General features: G+C 42.5%; 1 protein-coding gene across 4 annotated transcripts in view; it reads right to left on the bottom strand.

Moving 5' to 3' along the window:
* The window catches only part of P4HA2 (prolyl 4-hydroxylase subunit alpha 2), a 634,411-nt gene that overhangs the window by 367,642 nt on the left and 244,143 nt on the right, over positions 1–22,626 (bottom strand). For all 4 annotated transcript variants that reach the window (XM_068277452.1, XM_068277451.1, XM_068277450.1 and 1 more), the window contains one exon: positions 9,914–10,036. The gene's annotated coding sequence lies outside the window, so the exon portion shown is untranslated. The remainder of the gene's footprint in view (positions 1–9,913; positions 10,037–22,626) is intronic.

Here is a 22,626-nt window from a genome sequence, read left to right as displayed (position 1 = left end):
TGAAACGAGGGGACTGAGCGAGGACAGGAAAGGCTCTATAAGATCCAGAGCCTTCCCTCTCCATAGGAGAATATGAATTTTTTTTAAATCTTTGCTTCCGTATGACTTTAATATCAGAGTGGAGATTAGGGTAAGGTGCCAGGAAAAGGTTAAAGTTAGGGGAAGGTTTGGCATCAGGAAGGGGATTTGTCATCTACGGGATTGGTGAAGGTTAGGCAATCAACTGGAAATACATGCCAAAACAATGACAAAACCAGTGATGCAAGTACTAAATAGTACGGTACGGGACAATGTACAGCTGCACTGCCATTTTCTACACCAAATCCACCAGTGGCTAACTCAAACATACCAGGTGCAAGGGTGAGGAACCAATTGCTTGGAGGGAAAGGGTGGGTTGTGTGCATCACATGGGAGGACATGAGTGAAGGAAGACAGAATTGTGGGAAGCACCAGACACATATATGGCAGTAGCACTGAAGATGAAAGGAAGGAGCCAAGAAGAAAAGAAGACGTGACGCTGTGTGCATGCACAGTGTGCTCCTGGTCACTGCTGCGCGACTCGCCATCCCGGAAGAGGATGCAAAGGAGGGGGAAGAAGGAGAACAGGGAAAGTGGTGGGCATGAGGCCTGCTTTCCATACATGCATGCTCCCCCAATTTTTATAATTGCTTCCAGCTTTGGTATCCTTTAAGCCCATAGATAGCGTTTGGGCTTCATCCAACTTTAAAGGATGACGTTATGATACCATTATCAAAATAATTATACACTTCATTGTGTTTTCTACCAGCTAATACCACTGTAACATCTTATTCATTGTATGAGCCCAATAATCCTGATACTGACAATAAAAGAGTCCAATGTTGACAGCTCATGTGCCCAGGAACATGGAGATTTTCAAAGTGTATGTTTTTGCTTACAGGTAATAATATGGAAAACCTCCATATTCCACTGACTTTAGTTGTCTATTAAGAGAAAAAAAATGCTACAAAATAAGCCCAAAAACATTTGCTCTCAGAAAAAAAATAATGTCCTCTTGAATTGTTGCAGGACTCTTAGTACTATAAGAGACACATAAGTGGTTGTTGGTTCATGATTGCAGGAACTGTTAGAATTCTCAGGACTCATGGTTAAAACGAACCTGAACTCAAAACTTCCTCTCCGCTCTAAAAGTTAAGCAACAGCATAATAACCTTTCAAGAAAAACGTTTCTTCTTTACAGCTTACAGAACTTCCACAGAGATGCCGCAGGGTGGTTACTTCCTGGTTTGCTGGGAGCACAGAAGGGGTCAACCTCCTGTGTTTACGTTAGCACATCATTCAGAAGAGCTGACAGCTCATATTATACTTCCTCATAGATTACAGATAAGGGAGAATTAGACAGGTTGTTCTATGTAAACACACAGAGGGTAAATTTCTCTTTGTTTTCCGTCTCTCCTGTGCAAGAGTTCAGGTACACTTTAATAAATGTCTCTAAACTTGACTGATGGACATGAGAACTTTTTTGATACATGACTCATCTGTGTCACAACAAATGCCGAATACTTCATTCAGAGTTTTTGTGTTGAAATAATTTATGTTTCTGACTGTCTCTTATCCCATACTCCCATAATCTCATTGATTAACTGCTCTATCTGCTGATGAATAACACAAAGTGAAGTCACATTATTCTTTGTACTCATTTAGAGTAACTTGTAGGAACTCTGCTGAATGCACTTTGTTATGCTGGGAATACACCATAAATTTTTTTCGGCAGATAGGTGGTTCGATAGATAATTTCTGACATGTCCAATCATATTTTTGAATATATCAATTTAGCAGTTGCGCTCCCCTATTACACCCCATACCCTCTAAACATAGGCCTGCTGCAACTCTTTGTTACGCTACATGCACGTCCAAAAAATATAGTCACAGTTCTTGTAGAGTGCGCTACCCTCTTCCATATACTACAGGTTAGATAGTTCCTACTATTTAGTCCTCATATATTGCATCCTCCTCCGCTCAAAAGCCACTGGTTGTCCGGGTGCTCCAAGGAAATCGGTCATACGGAACAAAAAAGGAAAAGAGACAAAAAAGACAACATAGTGCAATCTGTTTGTACTATTTCCACACGGGGACCATCACCCTAAGGGGGCCCAGCAGTGCAAGTTCTATTGCGGGATCACCTCTGCTACCCTTTGTAGTGACCAACAAATGGCACGCTCACCTTGCTGCAAGGCTGCCCCATCTTACAGACAGCAACTGCTCTTATGTTGTTACAATGGCTCTCTTCCACCGATCTTTTGTGTGTTCAATCTCAAATAAAACAATAAAACATAATAGTGTAGCAACTTCTTACAACACTGGGTTATCACAGCAGTCCACACCTATTGTTTCCTGCTCACCCTTTGTTGCTGCTGCCCACCCTCACAGACAGCTGTCCTCGCTTGTACAGCAAACACCTCCACAGTGCTTGCCAATGGTATGCTACTCCAGCAATTTTATATCTTGAGACAGAATCGAGTAAAATCTAGGGCTAAAAAACCTCCAATAGTGTAAAACCACTCAATTTATTCAGTAAAAATGATGAATTATACTCACAAACATAGAGTAAAAAACGCATGTAAAAGTTAAAAAGACTCAGGGGACGTCTCCTCCTGCTGTTGGTCGCTTCCCTTCCTTGCTCCGCCCGCTTTTGAGCGTAGGAGGATGCAATATATGAGGACTAAATAGTAGGAACTATCTAACCTGTAGTATATGGAAGAGGGTAGCGCACTCTACAAGATCTGTGACCATATTTTTGAATGTTTTTCATATCGATTTATCATAGAAGTGAATGGAAATAGATAAGAAAAGATAAAATAATTGAGCGGAAAAACTAATTGAAAATCAATCGGATGGAAAATCGGCCAAAAAAACGCATCGTGTATTACCAGCATTATACAAACAGATCACTTAGATTCACCGTTTATAGCTTGTTGTGCATTGAAATGGTTGTGCTTGTCATATACATGATGGAGGTATATTGCACTTCATATTAGTGAAGTTATAGGCATTTAAAATCTATAATTTTCAATGTACGGACTATAGTCACTGGTTACTGTTCTACCACATAAACCGACCCACCCATGTAGGATCATAGGTCAAGACATGTGACATATAGCTAATAGGTCAACTTTCTGTGATCCCTTAGTCAAGGATCAATACCATTCAAATTCTGAGTGTTGTAAAATTGGTTTTGTTAGATTCATTGCCTGTGCTTGGTACATATATGGCAGTAACATATTTCTGAAATAAATTAGTACCATGTCTGGCTACAGCCATAGAGGAACTTCTATGCCATGGAGGGTGAGTTTTACCAGGTAGGTTTGGTACCCTGCTCAATTTCAGAATGGTTTAGAAGGCTAGGCTTAGATATGCAGGGAAGAGGGTTTAAGGTTGGAAGAAGGGTAGAGGGAGTGATAGTTATTGTGTAAGGAATCAAATAATATGGTTAGACATCAATAAAGGGTGATAAGGTTAGGCAGGAAGGTAGGGAATATAGGAGTGACCAGTTAAGGGGGAAAGGGTGGATTAGGGATAAACATTAGGTGGCTACAACTTATTGCCAAATAAAACTATGATTAGTCGTTACTATTGTCTTCACACACCCAGTCTAGGGAGGTAGATGTCAGCATGACCCCGGCACATGTGGGCCTCTCATGTAACAATAGCTGCCGGATCAATGCGGAAGAAGATGGAGGTCACGTGGGGACCCGGAGTTGTACAGCAGCAGGCGGCCGCTGTATACAGCTATGCCAGGAGATGCCACCCAAGCCGCAGTAGAAGAGGGATGCTTAAGAAGATGCCCAAGGAGAAGAGGGAAGCCTAGACAAGCCAGACGGACAGAGGAGCGCGGCGCTGGATGGGTAAGCACCTCTGCACTTTTTTATCCTTTGGACCATAAAACATTTTTGGGGAAAAAAGTGTCTTATGGTCCGAAAAATAAGGTAATGCAAATAATCATACACATTTGAAAAAGAGAGGCTGAACTAGGGTTTTAACCACTTCAGGATTCTGCGTACGCATAAGTACGGCCCTGAATCCTGAAGCGGTTTCCATGGAAACGGACGCTCGTATAAGCGGCCGTTCCATGTCAGTTCACGGAGGGTGTCTCCGTGAACACCCTGCGAGCCTCCGATCGCGGCTCGCAGGGTAAATGTAAACACGCGGGGAACATCTTCCCCGGTTTACATACATACGGCGCTACTGTGCAGCAGCGCCGTAGAGGAGATCGGCGATCCCCGGCCTCCGATTGGCCGGGGATTGCCGGCATCTGATAGGCTGAAGCCTATCTGAGGCGGCGCAGGACGGATTTTCGTCCTGCGCAGCCCATAATGAAGAGGGGAGGGAGGGAAGGAGGCAGAGTGAGGAATAGCGCTGCGGAGGGGGGCTTTGAGGAGCCCCCGATAGGCACAGCAGCATGGCGACGATCAGACCCCCCCCCCCCAGCAGGACATCCCCCTGAAGAGCCCCCGCAGCACAGATCATCCAAACCACCCGAAACCCGGAAGTGGTTAATAAACGAGGCCAAAAGATTTGCACTAAAGGGAAAAAATACACAATCACCATGCCTCTCTGCAAATATATATTTCTGTTGGAACAGCTGATTGATTGATTGATTGATTGATTGACTGATTGATTGAGCTTGGTAATTCATGGCTTTTGGTTGTTTTCAAAAAGGAATGTTTACTTTTTTAATTAAAAAAATAAATGTGGTGTGTTTAGATTTCAGTCTGAAAACTAGCTTGAGCGGTGTTAAAGTGGACCTGAACTCTTGCAGAGGATACAAGGAAAACATAACAGAAATGCACCCTGCATGTATTTAAAGAGTTTAGCCTGTGTAATTCCCCCTAATTTGTGTCTAATCACTAGCTGTAATTTGATTTTCACCATGTGTCACATGACTGATGGCAGATAAGCAGATAAGCCCATTTGAAAGTACAGGCTGTAAACAATATGTCTGCTTCCATGAATCAGGAAGTAGAAACTGCAGATTTATTTTAGGATTTGTATCAGCTATAACAAAGAAATGTTTTTGTTTAAAGGGATGCTGTAGGGGGGTCGTGGGAAAATGAGTTGAACTTACCAGTGGCTCCTAATGGTCCCCCGCAGACGTCCTGTGCTGGCGCAGCCACTCACCGATGCTCCGGCCCCGCCTCTGGTTCACTTCTGGAATTTCAGACTTTAAAGTCTGAAAACCACTGCGCCTGCGTTGCTGTGTCCTCAATCCCGCTGATGTCACCAGGAGCATACTGCGCAGGCCCAGTATGGTCTGTGTCTGCGCAGTACGCTCCTGGTGACATCAGCGGGAGCGAGGACACGGCAACGCAGGCGCAGGGGTTTTCAGACTTTAAAGTCTTAAATTCCAGAAGTGAACCAGAGGCGGGGCCGGAGCATCGGTGAGTGGCTGTGCTGGCACAGGATGTCTGCGGGGGACCATTAGAAGCCCCAGGTAAATTCAACTCATTTTCCCCCGACCCCCTTACAGTATGCCTTTAAAGGTTATTATGGTGTTGTGTATCTTTTAAAGCAGAGAGGAGTTCTGAGTTCAGTTCCACTGTAAGTGTGCCTGTACAGACACTCTGTAATTGTTCAGCTTCTGTGTGACTGATAAAAGCCAAACTTTCCCTGACCTGCACGATTTAGGAATGCAGCGCTTAATCGACACCAGTTGTTTGCAGTCTGTGGTCCATGGCCCATGCACAAACATTTATTGTTAGGAATTCATTTATGTCTGTGCCACTGTTTATGGCTGCAATACCAGCTAAAAGTCTGTTCTGTTCCCTATTCAAATATAGGGAAATAAGTAGCTAGTTTTCCTTTCACAGATAATAAACAACAGCTGAGTGTAACTTTCTAATCCCATATTTGGATGAACATAGTTACAGTGGAAATACTGCTTTTAACAAGACTATTTTGGATTTACAAGAAACTCATGCAGAGAACCCATAGATCTCACCCTCTGTGATGTGTGTTCTCATTCTATATAAGCCAGTCTGTAAATTGTCCAGGGCGTTAAGCCTGGTGCACACATTTAACTTTGATTGGCCAATCACAGGCCAATTTTACCAACTCTATGTAGCATGAGGGCCAGCGGCTTTCCTGTGCCCTCCGTCTAAAGCTACCAGTGTGTCACCTGACCCGCATTGGATCAGGTGACACCCTTGAAGCCGTGCATGGAAGCTGGAAAGACCCTGGGAGCTGCAGGATCTACACAAGGTGATGCTTGGAGGATCGGTAAGTTTCACCCCCTTTATTCCCCTCGGGTATGCTGGTTAGTTGAGACTTCTGGATGCCTGAGCTCTGGATAACAGGTACTTTGCTATATAAGTTGTTGGATGTCCCCCTAATATAGGTAACCAGATGACCCCCTCCCAGTATAGGTAGCCAGATGTCCCCCTCCCAGTATAGGTAACCAGATGACTCCCTCCCAGTATAGGTAGCCAGATGTCCCCCCCCTAGTAAAGTAGTTAGATGATCCCTTCCGTTAGGTGGCTCAATGCCCCCCCCCCCCCCCCCATCTAGTATAGGTAGCTAGTTTTCCCTCCCAGTGTAGGTGGCCAGACATCACCCCCATTATAAGTAGCCAGATGACTGATCCACCCTAAGTATAGGTAGCTAGATGTCCCCCAAGTACAGATAGACTGATGCCCCCTCCCCAACCAGTATAGGTATCTAGATACCCCTTCAGCCCCTCAATGCAACTTGCCCATGACTATTTTCCAATCAGTTGATCCTGTACCTTAGTGTTTTTGTCTACTACTACCCATTCCATGCCAACTAAAGAGCTAATGGTCAGGGCACCAAGTGTAAAATATCTGTGCTCTTTAATCCAAATCATAGCAAATCCTTCACTCTTCATCAAAGACTAAATAATGCAATATATTTCATACCAGCATTACCGCTATTGAAGACATGCAGATAGAGTAGAGTTCTCAATGCCACAATAAAGCATGCAGTTTATGTCTTGCCATCTGGACAAAACACGTGGTATATTGCAGCTAATAGCAGCAAGCATAGGACACTTACCACCCAGGTGTTGTCCTTCCTAACGGCCGTTTTGAGTAGAGATTTTCTCAAGATTTTCTCATACTGCACCTGCACAGAACGCTACTGGCGATGGGAGGACGAACGAGGACACATGGCCAGCGACAGGCTCAGTTGGAAAAATCAAAACTGAGCCACGACGGGGGACCGGAGGATCTTTGAGTGCACATACTCAGGGCGACTGCAGGGGGCCGGTGGAAGCCCCAGGTAAGTAAAACTGGCTTTTTTTTCTTACAAGACTTTAGGTTCCCTTTAACTACTTTGGCCTCCTGGACGTTCTAGCTACGCCCAGGAAGCCATGTGCGCGTCCGCGCGCTCCCGGCCGCGGATCGTTAGCCCACGAATCAGTGAATCGGGCTATGGTGCCCGATCACTGATTCCTCTCCCCCGCAGAAAAAGCGACAGCTTCTCTCAGAAGCTCCACTTTTTCTGGCTGTTGTGTCCCCCATGCGTCCCTCTAAGCATATGTTACACTTAGAGTGACGAATGTAAACAAACTCATAGCCGCCATCTTGTGGCCAAAAAGTAAAACTACAACTAAAAGTAAAAAAAATAAAACTCAACACACATTTACATTATAAAAGTACTGTTTACATCCCATCCTCCCAAAAAATACCCAAATAAATTGTTTAATATAAAAAAAAGAAAATTACAATAATAATTAAAAAAAAACATGTAAATATTTAACTAAGGGTCTAAACTTTTTAAATATCAATGTAAAGATGAAATATTTGTATAATTTTTTTTTTTATTTTAAACTTGTAAATAGTGATAGATGCAAAACGGAAAAAATGCACCTTTATTTCCAAATAAAATATTGTCGCCATACATTGTTATAGGGACACAATTTTAACGGTGTAATAACCGGGACATATGGGCAAATACAACACGTGAGTTTTAATTATGGAGGCATGTATTATTTTAAAACTATAATGGCTGAAAACTGAGAAAATGATTTTTTCCGTTTTTTTCTTATTCTTCCTGCTAAAATGCATTTACAGTAAAGTGGCTCTTAGCAAAATGTACCACCCAAAGAAAGCCTAATTGGTGGCGAAAAAAACAAGATATAGATCAGTTCATTGTGATAAGTAGTGATAAAGTTATAGGCTAATGAATGGGAGGTGAACATTGCTTGGATGCATAAAGTGAAAACGACTGAAGGGTGAAGTGGTTAAAGAAACAATAAATGAAACTCAACTTTAATTGCCAGTTCTTTGCATCTGCTTGCTAAACTGATCCTAGCTAAGCATCAGCAGGTTCCATAAATCCCTACACTGGTGAATAGTTGAAATGCAAGCAATACCCCTTTCAAGGCCGAATTTATCATAAGGCACTATAGGCATGTGCCTACAGGCGCCTGATGATGGAAAGGTGGCTCACTCCCCCCGTGCCTCCCTCCTTCCCTATGCAGAGTTCTGAGCAGAGCAGAGGTTACTCACCTAGCTCTTGGCATTCCACTTATGAGATCTCCCTTCAGAGGGGAGCACCACTAGCTACTTAACACTGGGAGTACCTCTGGCTACCTAATGTTAAAGAGAACCCGAGGTGGGTTTGAAGAATGTTATCTGCATACAGAGGCTGGATCTGCCTATACAGCCCAGTCTCTGTTGCTATCCCAAACCCCCCTAAGGTCCCCCTGCACTCTGCAATCCCTCATAAATCACAGCCGTGCTGCTGACAAACAGCTTGTCAGAGCTGGCTGTGTTTATCTCTATAGTGTCAGTCTGCTGCTCTCCCCGCCTCCTGCAGAACTCCAGTCCCCGCCTGCATCCCTTCCCTCCCTGCTGATTGGAGGGAAGGGGCGGGGGCAGGGACCGGAGCTATTCAGGAGGCGGGGGAGCAGCTGAGACTGACACTACAGATGTAAACACAGCCTCACAGCACGGCTATGATTTATGAGGGATTGCAGAGTGCAGGGGGACCTTAGTGGGGTTTGGGATAGCAACAGAGGCTGGGCTGTGTAGGCAGATCCAGCCTCTGTATGCAGATAACATTCTTTAAACACACCTCGGGTTCTCTTTAAGGGACACCTGTAGCTATGATGGGCAGGGGAAGTAAGAGAAAAGTGACAGCTGGGCAACTTGCGGTGCGGTTTGTCGGAGGTTTGTATGGTCGTGGAGGGCAAAGTCTAGGGTGATAGACATCTGTGCCTATAGGTTCCTGTGATGTAAATCTGAATCTGACCCATTTTAATGCAAAATTCAATGCCCATGCAGGTGAGAGGGTTTCAGGATTGCATAAATCCTCAGCTCCATGCTTTGTGGTTGACCTGTACACACACACATACGCATACAGCTTTCATCTATACTTTGGAAGAACACAACTAATACTTATGTTGAAACCTGAAAAATAAAAGGCTTATAAATCTGTGGTAAAACAATAGTGCAAAATGTAAAAGTTCAATAGAAGTGAAAATCCATAAAAAGTCAGGCCATAAATTGTAAATTTCCTTTATGACCAGAAGGCATCACCACACTCTGTCACGGTTAGTAGACAAGTAATCAGGGAATGACCACAGTTTGCAGGATTAATGACACAGAGACCGGAAATAAGGTACGATAAAGTATACTTTCTTTACTTTGTTAGCGCTCAACAGCTATAGCAAGACTTATTTCCACCACCAACACCCAATTGGTGAACGATTCACCGAGTATTCATGACCATCACTACAGTGGCCAATATCGCCTGTGTGGCATTCAATGGGCTCCCCTCGCCACTCGGTCAAGTCTTCCTCTCTCCTGTGTTGTCACTTGCACTTTCAGAATGTAAGTACCTCAGAGCAATAACAAGGATCGTAGCGCATACATGTTTCACTAAAAACAATAATTTATTCAACAATTGCACTCACATCCTCCAGCTTGGTTTATCAGGCATAGAGTTTTTCTTGTCAGCAGGTTCTCCCCCACGCGGTCAGGCAGACCCGATGGCAGCTTCGCTGGTTTCAAAACTCTCCCCCGCTCCGCTGGCATTCCTATCCACAATAAAGTGTTTATTGCAAACCCAATAATGCATATAAATGCAAATTAAATGCAACCACATGCACAGCACTTTATATACAAGGAATCACCAACAAACCAGGAAATGCAGTGTACACACATTTAACCAAACACCCTATCTAACTATTTACAAGGCAATATACAGGATATATATACAAATATATACAACATATAGATATATACAATCATGCACAGTATCAAGGAACTGCGCAGTACACTCCGGACAATGTGGACTTGATTGACAGCGGCGCTCGCGCAGGCGCAGTAGAGGAAGACCTCACGAAGTCGGGGCCCCGGGCCGGCGGCTGGGAATGGAACTGCGATGAGGGACATGTTGGCTGCAAGGGGCTGGAGGAAGCCCCGGGTAAGTAGATGTTTGTTTGTTTTTTTAAATTGCTCGGATATTCCCCTTAAATATTCAATGTGATTAGAAAACACAGGATGCAATTGGTGGGGAGCAATCATATTGAGCGTTCACTTGAAGCCATCCGCAGGCCAAACAGGGAACTGCAAGTCTTTGTAACAATAATAACAGGCCACCTGCTAGTGGATTGTGGAAGTTCAAAGCTGGCAAAAACAGAATACAGCCAACTGCTGGTGGTTAGTGGAAGTCCAGGATAGTTCAAGTCAATACTGCCACTAGCAGGCAGGAAATGGCAGAACATAGTTCGTGATACACCCCAAGCATGTAAGTCATTCACGAGATGTTGTTAACTCCCCATTTTAAAGGTCTGAAAATGTATTTGGCAGTGACTCGCTTGAATCCATGGTTTGATCCTGTTAAAGCAGCTTATTCTCATAATAAACTATTAGAAAACTCCTATATTATTATTTTATTATTATTAATTTATAAAAGCGCCAACATATTATGTGGCGCCATATGCATGAATTTATTGTTTTCTATTTTTTAATTACAGTAGAATCTCATTTTAGTAAACTCTGATATAGTTAACCTATTCACTTCAGGTTTAATCCTTACCTAAGAATAGGAATGTTTTGAGTACTATAGAGTATAAAGTCTGATAACCTTATTAATATTGCACTTCACCCCCCTCCCCGTCTATATCTGTTGCCCTCTGGAATGCCCATTCAGAAAGTAATTAACTCTACATCCATTATCTTTTCATTTCTAATGCCTTTAGTTTCCTTGAGATCGTGAAAACATAGCTGACTACATCTCACACTGGCTTACAGGTGGTTACACATTAGTAATACCCCTAGAAGTGGGAGCAGACAGGGTGGCGAAGTGGGCATTATCTTTTATGATTGCTGCACCTATAAACCACTCAGTCCTGTTCCTTCTCTCTCACTCTTTATCTTTCTAAGATCACTTTTCTGCTTGGCTTCTCCGCTTTCTTTCTACTAAAATCCCTACTATCATCTGGGTGCTTTCAACATTCCCATGGTCACTAACAATTCTGCTGCCATCAAACTCCCTCTCTAACCTCCTTCTATGGTATATCTCAGTGGTCCAGTGACCCTACCCTCAATTATGGCCACACACTCAATCTCATATTCAATTGTGTCAGCTCTGTCACAGAATTTACTAACTGTCTACTCTATTCCCTCTTTCTGACCACAACCTGTTACAAATCACCCTCCCCTCGCTTCATGTTATACAAGCCCAAGTACACACACTCATACAGAAACTATTGCAATCTAGACCTGCATTCACTTTATCCTCTAGAATCCTTTTTCTCATCATATTCTTTTACTAGTCTAAAGCCCCATCTACATGATATGATTCTTTGTGCGATTCGATTACGATTCTATTTATCCGATTAAATCCGACATGTCCGATCGGGATTCGATTAAATTCGATTTGCAATTGTTTTGCAATGGCAAATCGAATTGAATCGAATTCCGATCGGACATGTCGGATTTAATCGGATCGTAAATAGAATCTTAATTGAATCGCACAAAGAATCGTATCGTGTAGATTGGGCTTAATACTGTAAGACACCTCTGTTACATAAGCTTTGACACTTTTGCCCCTCTCACCAACATTCACCTGCGCAGAATCAACTACCAACCCTGGGTGACTGAAAACACAAAATTCCTGAAAAGGTGCTCTAGAACAGCTGAGCAGCGTTGGTGAAAAAGCAAAACTGGAGAGGACTTCCTGTCCTACAAAAATGCTCTTTGTGACTTTAGGAACCAACTTTCATCTGCAAAGCAGTCTTATTTCTCACCCATTATAGCCTCTTAATCCTACAATTCCAAATGATTTTTTTTAGTACTTTTAATTATCTTCTCTGTCCCCTGCCCTCTTCTCCATCACCCTGTCTATGAGCAGATGAATTTTCATTGTACTTCAGTGATTAAAATCAACAAAATCCGTAGTCCTCACTGCCTGTCTATACCCCCCCCCCCCCAATCATAGTCATATGTCCATCTTAGTCTAGAGTCTGGGTGAAGCCAATGAATTTATCTGTGTTTTTGGGTTGTGGGAGGAAATCAAGAGCGCCTGGACTCTGGAGAAAACCCACACATACAAACTCTTCTCTCTAAACTCCAAATCTCATCTCACTACCTTTGCTCTGGATCCTAGTCCCTCCTACCTCCTTTCTACAGCTCTCATCCTCCTTTATTCCTGCTCTAACATCTCTCTAACCTATCCCTTTCAACTGGCATTTTCCTATCCTCACTGAAAAAGGCAATTCTTAAAAAAAAAATGGTATCTAGATCCCTCAGCCCTACCCAAGTGGCTGTGATACTGAGTTAAGAAACAGTGATGTAAAAATCATTACTGTATTGTTATATCAGGGTAGGCATTGTGATGTCAAAGGAAACATTGTGATATTACAATAATGGAATATTACATTACATTGAGAATTATTTATGATATTGACAAAAGAGAACTACTATGATATCCAACATTTGAGAACATTGTGGGGTCCTTGTGCTGTTTCTGTTGTCAAAGACGATAATGTGATATCACAGTGGTCATAAAATGTCATTGCATAGAGTATAAAAAAGGTTTTCCAACATCCACAACATGGTGACTTTCTGATTTCACATGTTAGACAGAAGTATCATGTCCTCGATCTTGTCCTGCCGTTGTACAAGGCATTATGATCTCACAAAGATGGCACTTTTATTTTTTTTAGTAGAGCTAAAGACACATTTGGGGTAGCTTTCTAATATCACTAATGGGACAGAAATCTGAAGTCAAAATATCATCCAGCCTCCAGAAAACATTTATCCAGTACTAAAATCTCTCAAAAACAAGATGAGTTTTCAAAAGGTCTGTTGGTTTAATAGTGTTTATTGTGGGAACTGGTTTGTTTGACATAGTGTTATGAGGATGGACATAGAGCTAATTTAACATTCAGCCCTGTATATAATGCATGGTAGTGTATATAATGTACAAGAAAGTGTATATACTCAGAGTTGTACTTTGAGCTGTGCCTAGAGTTTCTCCTCTGTCAAACTAACAATTTATGATATATTATTATTACTTCAGACAAAAAGCAGAGACGCTGGAAAAATAGGACAGCCTGGCTTAATCATATGTCTGTGTTAGGGGAACCCAGGAGCTGACTGATGGTGGATCAGGTTATGGAAAAACAGTGTGACAGAACCTTAGCATTCTTCTTAAAATTGAGATGGTAAATGCATTCCCACATACAGTAGCAAACCCTAGTATTTGCTTTTAACTGCATCATGTAGTATTTGTGCATGAGTTTTTTCCCAACTATGCACAACAGAAAAGAATGACACAAACCATAAACATGAATTAATGGTTTAACATATTTGTTCCTACCAATGGGTGGTAATTTGAAGAAATATTTGCGCCATAGATATACGGGCTAGTATTGCTAATGGTTTCTACCTAAAAAATCCTGTGTGTTAAAGAACCACTATGGCTAAAAATTGTAAAATTTTAAATAAATGTGTACACCCATCTATAAAATGAATATTTGTCCCAGATGAAAATGCACTATGGAGTTATTTATTTTTCCTATGTAGCCGTCACTTATAGTAATTATTACTATATGGTAAGGTGACTTGTGTATACAGAGGCTGCCAGAAAGTATAAAATATATTAAAAGCCGTTTAAAATGGGGGGTACTGGTGGACTTACCTCCCCATAGATGACACAACAATAATGTATCTTTAAAAGGTATTCAACATGTATTCTTACTCCAATAACATAATATAATATAAATCCAATGATATGAAAAGTTTTGTATTGTCAGTCTCCTCATGTGGTACTGTCAGGGTGATCTTTATTTTCAAAAGCACATATTGAACAGCAGTTGCTTAGTATAACTGCAAAGAAGTGCATCTTAGTAGGTAGGCTGGCCAGCATCTTTGTATAGATCCTTTCCAGGGAGTGTTTTTGACGGAGAACAAAGCAAATGCTGTGAATCCCCCATTCAGAGATGGATCAATCCTAAGCCAGTCAGTTCTACTACCTGCTGTAAGTAAGTGACCGGGGGGGGGGGGGGGGGGTGAAGGGAAAAGTTCTAGCTCATTTTACTGTAGGAGAAATGTCTTACATGCACAGTATGAGTACACATGTATTTTAAATTTTACAATGTTTAATGATAGTGGTCTTTTAAGCTGCATTTCCAAAATATGATCAATAAGAAGAGTCGGTTTAATAAAATCTACACTAGATATTGTGGAACTGATTTTAGTGAAGGGCGTACCCCCCAAAATGTATTAAAAATAGTTCAAAGTTGCAGCAGAACTCCACTGTAATGGATATAGAATGAATTACTATATCATAATTATAAATGACATAATTATAAAATAATAAAAATAATCATCCAGCCTCCATACATAAATGCATAACACCAAGGTATTGCAGCTGAAATACTGCGCATACAAATACATAAAGTACCAAAAGTAATAAACACTGATGCAAGAGTATTTTGCTCTATAACAAAGGGCAATAACAAAGGCATTACCATGTAACATGAAAATTGAGATTTTCACTGTAGAAAACCATTCAGGATTATTATGACACTGTTAAAGTGAACCTCCGGACTAAAAATCGACTCAGCAGCACTGAAAAGGCCTGGTGTTTCTTTAACAGTATCACAGCATCAGAACTTTGTTTCTCTTATACAAGCCTCATTTTTAGCTGCACAGAAGAAAACTGCCCGGGCTTTTTTCCCCTGATGCTGTGCAAAGCATGATGGGATTTCTGATGTTGTTCTCGTTCTGCTGTTTTGGTGCAAATTTTTTTATTTACATTTTGAATTTGACATTTGAAGCCTAGTGTGTGCAGCTGGGAGGGGTTATCAGGACACAGGACAGTTGGAACTGTGTCTCCTGCTCCTTATCACCTCCTTTCAACCAAAAAGATGGCTGCCCCCATGACAAAGATGGCAGCCTCCATGAATCACAAACATTTGCCTGTTCTTTTAAAACAGGGTGGGTAAAAGATTATATTACCTATCTATTCTAATTAACATAACTAATGTAACTTAATAACAGTATGTTTGTTTAGGCTGAAGTTCCCCTTTAATCTGTGATGTAATTTTGCACAACTGCTTCAATTTTTTTTCTGTGGAAAACACTTTTGGCCAATTTATAATTAAGGTAAATTTTAAGAACTGGAGTAAACAGCACAGGAAAAACATGGTGAAAATATTTAGAATGTCTGCAGAAAGGTGACTGAAATTATTGTCAAACACTAAATTATAAATATATTTTAGAATTGTTACCCTCCATTAGTATGTACATCAGTATGCATAATGCATTCAATTTCATAATCTTCCTTAAAGCGGTATAAAACCCTGACATAATATTCAATAAAAACATTTTTTCCTACTTTTTATATGCCATACGGTTAGCATATTTGCTTTTGTGCATAAGTATTATTATTCATTTAGAAATTATATGTTCCTAAAGTACACTTATTTTACTCTGAGAGCCGACTTTGCATTTTATTTATAACTGCTTTATTCATCCTCTAACTTAATCAAAAAGCATCAGAAAGCATTTATGCTTGTCTGACTTTGTTCAGGGGACCCGGCAGTGTGAGAGAAGGCTTTGTTTACATTTCTCACAATTAAACACAAGATAACATTATGTAAAGTTCGGAAGCGGCCAGCTCTGCTGGAAGGGAAGCTTCTAAAGCCTGTGTTAACCCTTTGAATGCAGTTCTAGTAAAAAAAAAATGCTGGTTGTATATAATATGCTGTAAATAATCTATTAGAGCAAAGTAGAAATACTGGGTTTCATTCCGCTTTAATAGTGAAGAGACAAAAACCGGAAAAAAGGAAGAAAAAAAGAGAAAAGAAAAGAGGAAAAAAAATGATGACACACAGAACTCTCACCAAGTAGTTTTATTATATTATTATTTAGTATTTATATACTGCTAAAAAATTCTGCAATGTTGTATAGAGTATATTGTTTTGTCACTTAATTGGCCCTCAGGCTGGTTTCACACCAGTTTCACAAACAAGGCTTCTTTAGAAATTACATAGTCCAAGTGCTATATTACAACATATATACACATCCCCCCACCAGCTGTACAATTGGACAGAGTGTCCCACTGCAACCCTCCAAATAGCCCAAGTCAGAGCTCTGACTTGGGATATTTGGAGGCTTGCACGGGGACACTCTGTCCAATTGTACAGCTGGTGGGGGATATGTATATATGTATATATGTTGTAATATAGCACTTGCACTATGTAATTTCTAAAGAAGCCTTGTTGGTGAAACCGGTCAAATCTATAGGAGAACTGTAAATATGTGTACAGCACCCATCTAGTTGGTATATCGGTCCACCTTGCTTACCCTCGTGTTTGTGTTGCTAACACTTTGTGGAAGAAGTGATTTATTGGTGGCTGCACACAGCACCTCTAATCACAGCATCCACCAAAATACATTGTGGATTGTATTGGGGCTAGCTACACCCCATTCCATGTACATATGGAGTGGTGGGGGATCAGCAAAGACACCCCATAACATACCCCCAAATTACATAGTGTGAACCAACACGGCACTATACATTTATTTTGCTATCAAAGGTGTATGACATGCACTCCTGTTATGTATATACATATATTTTTATAAATAAAGTTATCAGCTTTTAATCTTTATACCTATAGGGCTGGGCCTTGTGACCTCTGGTGTTTGTATTGTGAGTGTGACAGTCTTTGTGTCACTGACTGTCTGTCACTCTTGTCTCAGTTAAGAGAGTGTTGCGCTTGTAGTTCATTCACTGTCACTGACCGTTTACGTGCAATTTAATTTTTTTTAAAAATGTTTCTGTCACAACCCACCCACCACTCAGTCACTCACTTTATTAAAGTACACATCTTCCCGCCCTTTATATATATATATATTTTTGATTGTATAATATTGTATTGCGCAATATCTGGCAGAGGCATCAGGAGAGGCAGCGCTATTGCCGTAGCCACTGCCAGCAGGTCTGTGACTGGTCCGCCACCAGCCACTAGCCGCACAGTTGTGGGGAAGGAAGCAGAGGCACAGCAGCGCCAGTGTGTTGCGCCCATCTTTGCCGCGGGTCGGCATTGCCGGCCCATTGACAAGAGTCAGGCACAGGGTGTCGTGAAAACGGTTGGCGGAGCAGGAGGCCACCGGTTCCAGCAGCCAGATCTCCACCGAGACCACCACCAGCACTCCGGTTCGCAGCAGCAGCCGCCCGCCACCACCGCTTAAGGTTACGTCGACCCCAGCGGCCAGCCTGTCCTCACTAAGCCTGCTGTTTACCCCAAGGACCACGAGCATCTTGAGGGCCGTTGTGACGGAGTTTGAGGAGGAGATGATAGGGGCAGGCAAGGAGGAGTTTGGGATGGAGGAGGTTGTTGTCGGCGAACAACAACCTGATTTTGATGAGGAGGAGGGGCCTGTTCAAGGGGATGTTGGGGCAAAAGAAGTGGTTGGGGGTTCAGAGGAGCTTTTTGAGGATGATGATGATGAGGTGCGGGACCGTCCCTATGTGCCACAGTTGTGTGAAGGCAGCTCGGAGGAGGAGGAGTATCTGGCACAGAGGTGCAGCATGGAGGCCAGGGGCAGGGCCAGCAGTGGGCGTGGAAGGCAGGAGCCATAGCCTGCTGCTTCAGCTGCTACCACCACCACCAGTCAACCCCCAACCAGAGGGAGACAAGCACCCTCTTCAATGCCAGAAGGGCCAGTTCACATCCCAATCTGGCAGTTTTTCCATGTCTCCACTCTGGATGCTAGCTTTGCAGTTTGCAACAGCTGAAAAACGCCCAAGTGAGCAGAGGTCGTGATCCGTCCAAGATGGGTACCGCAGGCCTGCAGACCCACTTGCGGACGAAGCACTTTCACGACTTTCAGAGGCTGAAGGAGAGTGGCGCTGGCAGTGGTCAGAGCAGGAAAACCACTGCACAGCCTGCAGCAGCAACAACAGCAGGAGGAATGCGGAAACGCACCACTGTCCCAACCTCCCGCCTCCCCGGTCCACACTATCACTCCCAGCGTGATTGAGGCTGGTTCGGGCAGCCAGGCCTCCTCTGCTCCCTCCACAGTCCTCTCCTCCACATCTTCCTGTGCAGGAAAACACTGCCAGACCCTGCTCAGCAAGGCCTTTCCGGGTGTGACCAAGGCTCTGCCTCCTGGCCACAGGTGCATCCGGACACTGAATGGGTTGCTTGCCCGGGCCATGTGCTACCTGCTCCTGCTGTACTCCCTTGTGCAGGAGGGGAGTGACAGAGTGCTCCTGCAGTATGGGATCCTGGAGTGGCGATCCCAGCACTGCACAAGTTTGTGTTGGCAATCGTGGCCCGTTTGCTCGATCACGCCGTGAGCGAATGGGTCCATATCACCATGGACTCCTGGAGCAGCCATTTTGGGACAGACCGCTACCTGTCCTTCGCAGCTTACTGGGTCAGCCTGGTGAAAGTGGGTGAGGAAGCAGCAGCAAGACCATCATTGGGCACAGCAGCAGCCCAGTGGGTGGTGCCACCCCACGGGGTCAGGGGAGTTGCAGCAGGCTCCTCTGATCCAGTTCCCTCCTCCAGCACACACGCCACCAAGCGTCCCTGCCTCAGAAGCAGCCTGAAGGCCCACCACTGCAAAGCGCTGCTGGAGATGGTCAGCCTGGGGAAGACAAAATTGAAGGCAGTTAATGTTCTTATCAACCTCAGGGAGCAGAGGTGGCTGACCCCCCAGAGGCCTCACAGTCGGATTGGTGGTGTTCGACAATGCGGCCAATCTGCTGGCTGCCATCAGCATGGGACACTTGACACATGACACACGTCCCCTGTTCGGCCAATATCCTGAACCTGGTGGTGCAGACGTTCATGTGGGATGGACAATCTATTGGAAGCGGCAAGGAAAATTGTGCGCCTTTTCCGCCGCTGCTTCAGCAAACCTGGCTGACGTGCAGCAGTTTGAGGGCCTGCCATGACACCGGCTTGTCATTGATGTGCCAACTCACTGGAATTTCACCCTGGCGATGTTGGAGTGGCTGGTTGAGCAGAGTAGGGCTGTCAGCCGCTACATCGTTGACGCCAATGTTTCCGGCACCACCAACCTCCAGGTCCTCTCCAACGCACATTGGGGGCAGATGCAGCAGGTGTGCTTGGTGTTGGCTCCCTTCCTGCAGGAAACCAACATGGTGAGCCAGGAATGGGCATCCCTCTGCGAGTGGGTGCCCATGGTTTGTCTGCTGGACAGGGCCCTGTTTGATCTGCTGGAAGAGGGAGAGGAGGCCCTGACCCAGCTGGATCAGCAGGCAGCTGCGCAGTCCACCTCTGAGGAGGACTTTCAGTTGTTGGAGGAGAAGAGGTCCATGACCTTGGTGATGAGGGGGGGACAGCAGAGCGCAGCTGCAGTGGTGCGAGGGTGGAGAGGACAGGACGTGGATCAGGGGCCACAGAAGGAGGACAGTGATGTCGGCTCTGGGGGTGCCGACGACCCTGATGTCTCTGCTGTCTCTCACCTGTTCCCCATGGCAGTGCACATGCTCCGGTGCCTGCGCAGAGACCCCAGAGTGATCCAGATGCGTGCTCGGGAGGACATCTGGATCAGCATGATCCTGGACTCACGGCTGAAGGGGAAGGTGGGACAGTTCCTGCCTGTTGAAGACACTGAGCACCAAACAAGGGAGATGCAGCGGGTCCTTGTTCGGCAATTGGAGGTGTCAGAATTCTAGTGGTTTATTTATGCAGGAAAAGCTGTCATATGTGTATGTTTTAAGTTTTAATGTTCTATGCAAACTTTTATTGTAAACTGTAAAGTTAGAGTACTTCTTTAAATATTGCTCTGAGACAGCTCAGCATATTCCAGGCTGTGATAGTTAAGATTATTTTAGTTACAGAAACTAAAACATTCTTATTTATGCTAGAAGCTTCTTTCAAATGTCAAGGTTGCAGATAAGAATACTGAAGACTGGAAAGAAACACGTTTAAAATTCACATTACTGCAGCAGTCATATATATATACACATTTTCTCTATTATTACACATAAATATTATTAATCTAAATATTCATAATCAATACTGTCCTTCCAAAGAAAGAAATAATTATTGTTAAAACCTATAGTACAATGTATTACTTTGAAATACATTTAAATTCTGTATTCTGCAGTGAAAGTTTCAAAACACATTAGCTGTGTTCCACAAAGTTGTTTTGACTAGTATTGTCCTTTGGAATGTCAATACAAGTTTACAAGGTTTTTTCTATTGTCCCGTATTTAGGACAATTATGCCACCTGGCGGTTTTATAGTCTTATAAAATTAATATTATTAATACAGCTTGATATTTACATGATGAAATGCTGACATCTGCCGGATGAAAGTATTATATTTATTTATTCATCAGAAAGACATATATAGAACATGATTTTATATTATTACATTTTAATGTGCAATTATATCTTATATAATTAATTGTTTTAAGAAGAATTATATAATAACCTTTATCTTTAAATAAGTATATTAGAAGCCCTGTATGTTTCAATAAGCCTTAAATTGCTGAAGACTGTTTACAGTGTTACAGTGTCAACCTGACCAATCTTATGTCTGGGAAAGGACAGAAACATTCCAAACTAATTAGCAGAAGGAAACATTATCAGAAATGCGTCATAAATGACTATCATAAATGACTATGGCCTCAATTCACTAAGATCATGCTGGAGATAAAAAGGCAAGAGAAAACTTACCTCCACACAGTAAGTTATCTTATCTCTTCATTCCTTACGTTACCTCTTCTGTAGTTAAATTTACCTCCTCTGTAGTTAAGTTATCTCCTCTGTAGTTAAGTTATCTCCTCTGTAGTTAAGTTATCTCCTCTGTAGTTATTTTCAAACGCAGTTAATGAACAGCCTGTCTTTAACTCTGGAGTTATTTTAAGGATTAAAGAGTTAACTTAAAAAACAGAAGAGTTAGCTTTAGGTTTGCCTGAGGTAAAATGTTTCCTGAATACTACATGCCCTATCACCATGGTAACAACTCTAGAAGAGTTATTAAAGACAGGAGACAAGCTTAGTGAACTGAGGCTATTGTTTAATGTTTTAAAGTCCAAGGCCCATATGCAATTCACTTTTTCACCTGAGTTTTCTCCTAGGAGATAATTTTTCATCTTCTATTTAAAACAACTTTACAGCACTTTTCAACTAAAAAATACCAAAAAGTAATTGAAAAAGTACTATCAAAATTATTTTGAGTATTTTCTTGCTTGCTGATGGCTTAAACTGAATTTTATTGACAAATTTAAAAATATCACCTAGGAGAAAAGTCAGGTGAAAAAGTGAATTGCATATGGCCCCAAATGTCTGGGTCAAATAAGTCAACCAGCAGACAAGATGGCTGGTGACGTCCATTTTTAATTAGCTGCGTCAGAAATGACCTAATCAGAATGTGTAAACATTCCAAATGACGTTAATTCTCACAAGATAAGGTAATTAAGGAGTTTATAAACAAATCCGTTATGGTTATTTTAAAATGTCAACTATTTACAGTATTCAAAACAAAGATAGCGAGCTACGCATGGAAGTTTTAGCCAATCATAACCTGGGATTTAGGGTAAGTCCAGATTAGGCAGCCATATTGCATCCTATCCCTATAAAAGTAGGAGCTGAAAGCTCATAGTTTGTACTAGCCTACCAATCTCCTGAGAAGACACACGAGGCAGTAGCTACCTTCCCACACGCGGTTCTAGATGCTGAAGAGATGACAGAGAAGGGGTAATTTGCTTAATATTATGGTGATTTACTTTATTAATTTTTCAGCATTAAGTTCTGTTAAGATGTTAGCAAGAAGTTTTTTTAGAAGTTATTTTTTATGCTATTTCTTTAAGATTACTACAAGTTTTACAGAGCTACTAGATACACAGCTATTGATACAGATGAGACTACTTTTGATCTTATTCTACATAACACAACTGTTATATTCTTTTTTGAACATACTTAGAAGATTGATGATTGCTTGGCTCCAGGGCCGGGCCGAGGCATAGGCTGGAGAGGCTCCAGCCTCAGGGCGCAGTGCAGGAGGGGGCGCAGAATTCATTCAGCTGTCATTCCTAATTGTGTTTGAAGCAGAAAGAAATAATAAAAGGGAATACATAGCAGTGACTACAAGCCAGATAACTAGAGATTAAGGTGTTGGGGAGG

This window comes from Hyperolius riggenbachi, chromosome 3, assembly GCF_040937935.1.
Source record: "Hyperolius riggenbachi isolate aHypRig1 chromosome 3, aHypRig1.pri, whole genome shotgun sequence".
Classification (NCBI taxonomy): Eukaryota; Metazoa; Chordata; class Amphibia; order Anura; family Hyperoliidae; genus Hyperolius; species Hyperolius riggenbachi.
Note: the sequence above shows the minus strand (reverse complement) of the source record. Positions and strands in the feature narration are given on the sequence as shown.